This window comes from Podarcis pityusensis (assembly GCF_964106645.2).
Source record: "Podarcis pityusensis genome assembly, chromosome: 2".
Lineage (NCBI taxonomy): Eukaryota > Metazoa > Chordata > Lepidosauria > Squamata > Lacertidae > Podarcis > Podarcis pityusensis.
In genome coordinates this window covers 93,544,602-93,552,424 of record NC_138029.1, presented here as the reverse complement: position 1 = coordinate 93,552,424, position 7,823 = coordinate 93,544,602, and the positions used below count along the sequence as shown (strand labels likewise).

Here is a 7,823-nt window from a genome sequence, read left to right as displayed (position 1 = left end):
GCACATTCTTCCATGGGGGGGGGGGGTAATCCGCCGAGCAGAAGCGGTTTCCTTTGTGCGCTCATTGTCTGCCTGGTTCCAGCATCCCAAAGAAGCAGCCTCCCTCCCCGCTCCGTCCCCCTGCTCAGGCCCCAGTGAAAAGGGGTCTGCGAGACGCGGTGGGGGTGGGGGCTCTTGTCGCTGCCTGTCGCCCACCCCACCCTTCGCCGCCGTTCCCACAGCAGCCCTGGCAGCAGGGCAGAAGCCCCTCGCGGCCCCCTCGAGCAGGCTCCCTCGCCTTCCCCCTTTGTTAGCAGCCCCTACAGATGGTGCCCTGCTCGGGTCTCGGGTGTATTGCAAAAAGCGGGCGCGCGGGCGGGGGGGGGAGGGCGCGCGGCGAGCGGCCAATGGCGAGGCAGCCCGTCAGCTGACCTGCTTTGCTTACACCAGGTGCACGCCGGCTGCGGGCTGTGCAAAGCCGAGCTGAGGAGAGAGGAGAAGGAGGCAGCGGCGGCAGCAGCAGCAGCAAGTGCGCGCGGCGGGAGGAGGGAAGGCGCCCGCGAGCACGAAGAGACCCCCGGCCAGCGGGGGGAGGAGGAGGAGGAAGAAGAGCGCGCGCCTTGCCGCGGGGGCCCCGAGTGGAAATTACAGCCGCGGTCGCCTCGGAGAAAGGAGAGGCGGTGGCAGGAGAGGGGGGCGCGCCCCGCCGTCCTTCTGGCCACAGACTTGTGGCGTTTGAAACTCGAGCTGCCGGAGCCTGGCTAAGCGAGCCTCCTCGCCCCCGGGGATTGTTGTGCCTTTCCGGGCGCGGTTTAAGGAGCCTCTCTCGCGTCCTGCATGGGGGGGAGGGCCGCTGTTCCCTCTCTTTGGGTAAGTGTGTCCTCCTCCGTCTGGGCAGCGGGGAGGAAGGGAGATGGGTTACCTGGGCGGGGAAGGGGTTAAAGCGGAAGCCAAGTTACTATGGAGTAGTAAGCAGGGAGAGAAATGCTCTATATGCTGTATCTCTAGCATGCCACCAAGCCACCAGTGCCGGGAATTTGTGGGCTGGGAGGTGGTGGCATTTCACTGGGCAGAACGATAAGCGAGCCCTCCAGGGAGCAGAGGCTGAGATGTCACCTAGCAGGGATTGCTTTTGTTTGGAAAGGCTGCGCAGGGAATTGGGACGCTTAGAGAGCGTTGCCTAGCGGAGAGCGTCCAGAAGGCTGATAAGCAATGGGCAAAACAGATGGAGCAAACAGCACCCTGCCCTCTGGCCCTGGATTTCTGGCCATGGTTAGAAGGGGAAAGGAGGGTAAACAAGGGGGCGATTGTCTTCTCTCCCCTCCCCCTTGCCCCAAAATTTCTTTTTCTTAAGTGTTGACTTGCGGTTGGAGACCCTAGAAAGAAGAAACAAAGGTCGATCTAACCTGGTTTAAGGGGGGGAGGAAGGGAGCAGTTGGGTGTTAGCTGTTGTTCTTTTTTGCAATAGGTGTGCTGATTCCAAAGGCTCGCTGCCTCCATCCAGCTGGCTAGAAGACTAAAAAGGGTGTGTGTGTGTGTGTGTGTGTGTTGCTGTTGCCGTCTCTCATCTAGCCGAGGCAGACCAAGTATGGAAAGTTTGCCAGCTAGTGTCCTTTGTCCTCTCCCAAGGCAGGAGGGTGAAGAGGATGCTGGCTGGTAGCAGCTATGATGAAAATCTGCACCCCCCAAAAAAAATCTTCCCTGAGCTAGACAGTTTGCTAGTTTGTGGTTTCAGCCAAAGCATGAAACTCTTTCCCCGCCTTGTCTTTTTCTGCAGAGGCTTGAAGCACTTCAGTGGGATGCATGTGCTTAATCTGCAATTGTCATGCTCTGCATTGGGGAGCTGGTTGCTGTCAGGAAAGTTATGCCCAGTGATTATTTCATGACTTTGGGACTGTGTTTGTGTACCCTCCAGGGGAGGCTTCTTCTTTACAAAAAGAAGAAGAAAAGCATGTGTGTGAAATTAGTCAAAGTCAAGAAGATGTTTTCGGGAATATCCTCTGATGCCTGAATGACTTCTGTTACCTTCCTCTGTCTTGCTCTTAAGAAACACTTTACTACTTAACTTTGTCCTCTTTCTTTCTTTTTTACTTCCTTCTGATTTTTAATGGACTTGCTGCATTGAGCTGCTAAGGCACAGGCAATGGGAAAAGTACCAGGCTGAAGTTTCTGTGATTCCCATTTCTCATGGGGAGGAGGAGGCTGGTGCTGTGTGTCCCCCTAAATCTCTGATTTGCATGCAAATGGGAATGCACCCTGGCAGATGTCTTGCCTCATCCATTCACATGAAGGAATTTGAAAAGACAAGGAGTCTTCAGTTTAACAATAGACCTTAAGAAAATGGTATAAAGGCTTAGTGTGAGGGTTGCTCCCCCACCCCACTCTTCTGCACCAGCTCCCCTTGCTGTTTGGACATTTATATGGCAAGCTGTCTCTAGTAATCTGACCATGATAGGGTAAAATATGCTCCCTCTAGAGAAGTTTGTTGCAACCGCGAGATTCCAGGTAGGATACAAGATCCAACAAGGGCTTTTCTTCCCCCAAATTTGTTGAAACTGATGGCCAGACAGCCTGGCAACTTGAAGACCAACATCCACATACAAACTGGTGTGCCTGTGTCTGAGCCATTATGTGAGAAGAAGGAGCATCCAAAAGTACAAAGTCCTGGAGTTGTTACTGAGGTTTTAGACAGTGAGGACTTTAGGCCCTCTGCAAGGTCACCTAGCCAGTAAGCTAGAGGTACAGAGCTGTCCTCAAGAGAAGCCAGTTTCTGAAGGAAGCCATTCTCCAGTGAGGGAAAGGAGATCTCTGAATTGCACCCAGAGGGGAGGAATGTAGTAATCCTTTTGGGGATGGGCCCTAACAAAGTTGTAGAAGTCTCTGACCTTCCAGATAAGACTGGGAAATACTTCCACTGGAGATTCTGGAGAGCTACTGCCAGGCAATGGGAACAATACTGAGTTGGATGGACCAGTTATAAGGGAGCTTCCTATGTTCCTATGTTCCTGTCATGAATTGAGGCAGGGCTCTACCCTTAGATATTGTTTCCAGGTCTTTCAGTTTCTGCCTAGTCTCATTCCAGCAATAAGCAGCCTGTTTTGGAAACCATCAAATGAGTAGGAGTTCAATCTATCTCTCTATCTCTCTATATTACTGTTCTATATAAAACTGTGCTATCATTATCTGAGAGCTTCAAGGAAAAGGGTAGAGTTGCTTCTTTCATATCCTTCCAGATGTTCAGAACTTTTTCTCTCCAACTGCGTTCCAGAGGGGAGAGATTACTTTGTTTTCCGTTAAGTTTGAACCGAATGTAGCTTTGCCCTTAAAGACAAACTGCAGTTCCCTCCCTTTCTCTGTGTTGTTCATGACATTGACATCAAATAAAGGATTCAGTAAGCTTCCTTGCCTTCAGGCCAGATAAGACAAGATCCTGAGTCAGTAGGTTTTAATGGTGACCTAATCTTTTTAAATTGTTGTGCGCACCTCTAAAGACTTTGAAGTGCTTAAGGGGGGGGGGGCAAAACCACATCCACAAAGCATTCAGTGTGGTTCAGTGTGAAATGCTAGAAAATACCAAGGCAATTTATACCTCTTCAAAGCATGCCCTTTCCTCTGCCCTTTCAGGCATTAGTTTGGTAGACAGCAGCTGGCGCATTTCACCTTCTGGCTTTGTGGAGCCCTCATCACAGACTTGTGGTGTGGACTACACGTGAGCATGGATGAATATACCTCCTTGTGTGCCAGGCACCAGTTGCCTCCTCTTTTGTTTAGCTGCATAGCCGAAAGCAAAAGACCCCATTCACCAAGAAAGCAGTTAACCCTTGGGTTCCACGGTTTCATTGAAGAAGGCGTTTCAGTGAGCTAGCGGGAAAGAAGGCATTGTATTGGTTGTATTGGCATTGTTTCGGGGTGGACAACAGATGTTCGCCTGCTATTTTACATGTTTCGCTAAGTTATTTAGTGCCGGTTCGTTGCGTGCTTCCCAGCGAGCAACTGGCTAGAAAAAGAGGCAGAATCAAATGAAGAGTTTGCAGTACAGTTTGCAGGTGGGAGAAAGAAACATCACCACTGAATGATCACCCCCCCCCCGAACTGTTTGGGAGTTGCCAAGGAATACATCAGAAAACTCTTTAGGTTGTACGTTATTTTCTTCTTTGTGAAATCCCATGTGAAATTATTTCGCTGCTCAATGCATCCATTAACTTATTAAAAAGTGGAAAGGAAGTGCTTTTAAATACGTATTCAGGGGTTGCCTTCAAGAAGATGATTAGTGGGGTAAACGTGGCTGCGTTTAGCTGCCCCCACCCCCGAACCTGTGCAACTCCAGTTGTTGCTGCATTGGACTATGACTTCTGAAGCATGACATCTGCTCTACATTTGAGGACTTCCTGTGCAATTTAGAATCCTTCATGATCAGTTTCCCAAACTGTGGAGTCCCCATGTGTAGAGCAGGCTCCCTTTTTTCAAAGTTATAGTCCCAAACAGCAATGGCAAGTAGAGCCATGGTAGGCTGAAGCAAGCGCTTTGTGCCACACTTGCCCTGTTCGCAGGAATCCTATCTAAAGAGGGCTATTATTTCATGCAATCAGATCTTGCCTTTATACTTCCAGTGAATTGTGAATTTGAAGTTATTGGCCTGTTTTGTTTTGTTTTGTTTTAAGGTGATGGTGTACACAAGCTTTTCATAAGAGAGCCATCCCATGTAGGGTTTCTACATATCTCTTGTTTCAGCCTTGCAAATAAATCCAGAAAAGTTACTAGCCCACCTCTCCTTATGTAGCTGCGTCCAACATTTTTGGCATAAAAGTGACAACTTGTATAAAGATGCATTTCCTCCCTCCCTATGGATGACTCTCTGTTTGGAAGTCTGGCTTGTTTTTGAGGTTTCCTACTACTTTTAGCATGTTGCAAACAATATTTTATGAAAGCCTGAAAAGTTATGCTTGCAGTGTTTGTGGTGAGTTCTGGATCGTGGATTCTTCACAGGCCACACAAGCCCCTCTCATTTACTTCCTGACTGTATTCACATGCCTAACTGAAACATTTAGTGCTCATTTCCATGTCATTTGGAAACAGTTGTGTTTTTTTCTGGGTCCAAATAACATGGAAAGAGTGCTAAACTTGTGCTGTTTTCCACTATATTTCCAGAAGTGGCTTTTACATCCTGAGAAAAGCTCAAGTGCAATGTGGAAAAGATCAGTTAGGGAAACTATGGGGAAACTGAATAAACTGCCCTAGATGAGCCATTTCCCCTTTAAATATTGCAAAAGGGGGGCAGGTGTGGCAAAGCCATTGCAATGTCAAACCCTGCCAATCTTTTAAAGGCTCCAAACCTTTGCAAAACCCAGCCAGCAGAGCCCCTGGGAGCTGCCCAGGGTTCTGATTTCCCTCATCCTGCTGGGCTGGAGTGGAGTGGAACAGAGCTGGTGGCTCTGGCATTGATTTTCACTTTGCCTGTGGTCTCCAAGCCCCAGCAGAACAGGACAAATGGTCTCTAACCCAGGGCAGATGAACCTGAAGCCCTCCAGATGTGGTTGGACTTCCAGCTCCATTTGCCCCAGCCTGCATGGTCAGTGATAGGGTGGGTGTTTGCAGTCTACCAACATCTAGAGAGCCATCGGTTCCCAACGTATGCTTTAATTTTAAAGTGTTTGCTCTTCAGTAGAGCAACAATGTGAAAGTAGGCTTTTCTGCCCCTAAAGTACCCAAATTTCTAAGTGGACCATTGATACTTACACACATATTGAATCTGCTTTGACTTCAGAATCCTGCGTTGGACGATGTCGTTCATGGCTCATGAAAATAAGATGGCATACTTGCTTGTAAGAGGCCTGTATGACTAATTTTAACAATCCAGGTCACAGGCTTAGACACTTTCAATTCCAATGCTGGTAGTCACAATTACTGCTTTAGCTGCTATTTCTATTTCGCTGTTACTTTTATTCGAATAAATGTGATGGTCTGTGTATTTCTCTTAGCAGTACTTCAGGTGAGTCAAAGCTAAAAGTACTAGAATAGCATTGCAATTTAGTACAATATATCGAGACAGTTTAAGAGTCCACAAACTCCCTCTTCTGCAGTCTGTTTCTCTTAATACATTGTGTTGTAAAGTGTAATATAATACAATAAAAGCCTTAATTAGAATTGTTCAAACATTAAGGGAAGTATTAAAAATAAACAATTACAAGCTCAAGATTAAATGTAAATCAACTTGCATAACTGCAGCTTAGTGTGGGAAATCATTTAAGTTTTCTGAAACTTTTAAGACAAGTAGCGAACTTTACAAGTCAAATCAGGCATTAATTTTAACATAATCAGATGCATATTTGGTCAGGAGAAACTATTTTCCTTAATGCAGTTTTGTTCCGTTCACTTCTGAAGCAAGGTTTCTTAAAAAGAGGAAAAGGTCCCTTATTCTTTCAGGCCCCATTATTTTATAAATATGTAGTTAAAAGCATTGTGCACCCAAATTATTGAAAATCTGGATTTAATTTTTTGTACTCATCTTAGAGCTGAACTGAAATCTATTGCACATACTAAGAACTTTAAAAAACCAAAACCCTGTAAGTATGCCTGAAATTTTTAACAAAGAGGGAGTTTCAGTTTTACAGTGCATATCTGCTTTGAAGCATAATAAAACATAATAAAAACAAAAAGTAAACAAATCCATAATCTCCTTCCACAAACACATTTAAAAGGACATATAATGTTAATCAGCCAAAGGCCTGGTTGCAGAGGAACGTTTTTGCCTGGCACCTAAAGTCTCCCTGGGGAGAGCATTCCACAAATGGGGAGCCACTGCAGAAAAGGCCCGTTCTCATGTTGCCTCTCTCTGGACCTCTCATGGAAGAGGCACGCAAATAAGGGCCTCAGATGATGATCACAGTGTCCAGGTCAGTTCATATGGGGACAGGCAGTGCTTGAGGTGTTGCAGTCAATGAGATTTACTCTGATAAATATGTATAGGTTTGCACCTGTATTTTTTTAGTTCTGTTCTTTTGGTTAGCCTTAGGGACCTGATTCTCAGATGTCACTGCAACCCTTTGTAGATCAAGTAGTCTTTGGAGGATGGCCTGAGAATGTTTCTTCTAAGGAAATTGGCTTGCAAATACACATACCAGGATTTAGTTTTCCTAGTATGTGTATTTGCAATCTGAATAGGTAAAAAAACCAGGAAGGATTAAGGTAGGGTCAGGGCTTGAGAATAGCTTTAAAGAAAGGGAACAGGAAATGGAACAGGTGAATAACCTTTAACAAAGGACATTAGAATATTAGTTTAATATATACATTCATTCAGAAAAAGGAAAAGGAAAAAAACAGAAATAATGAAGATACTTGTAGTAACAAAATCTGCCTTCTCTAGTGCTACTTTAAGCTCCTTTATTATTTCTTTAATTTTGGAGCTTTTCTTAATAAAAACAAACTGTAATTTTCAGACTCAAGCCATCCCAGTTCACCAATAATACTCTTTGGCAGGCATGTGGTCCCCACAGCTGTCCTCTCATTTGTGTATGAAATAGAAACACTGGTGTCATTTGTAGGTTACCATAGTTACATGAACAATACACGTGTGATACTTCATCCTTCCAAGCTAAAAGGGTTTCTCAGTTCTGTGCCTAGAAAATGTCTGCCAGGCAAGGGGGACAAACCTATGGGAAGGGTGACTTTAAACATTTTTTTAAAGCACCCCCTTTAATTCACTTTCTACAATGTTAATTTATTGCAGTTCTCCTTTTTAGTTTAACAAAAGCTAATTGCAGGCCTCTAGCCAATTAAGCACTTCATCCAGCAAGCTGCCACACTAATGTGGGTTTGCAGGTGTCCTGTAGGCTCAGGAATCTGGG

General features: G+C 45.9%; 1 protein-coding gene across 1 annotated transcript in view; it reads left to right on the top strand.

Moving 5' to 3' along the window:
• The first annotated feature begins 418 nt into the window (after nucleotides 1-418).
• Nucleotides 419-7,823, top strand: part of LRRN1 (leucine rich repeat neuronal 1) — a 29,642-nt gene continuing 22,237 nt past the window's right edge. Inside the window, exon 1 of the mRNA XM_080995714.1 lies at nucleotides 419-849. The gene's annotated coding sequence lies outside the window, so the exon portion shown is untranslated. The remainder of the gene's footprint in view (nucleotides 850-7,823) is intronic.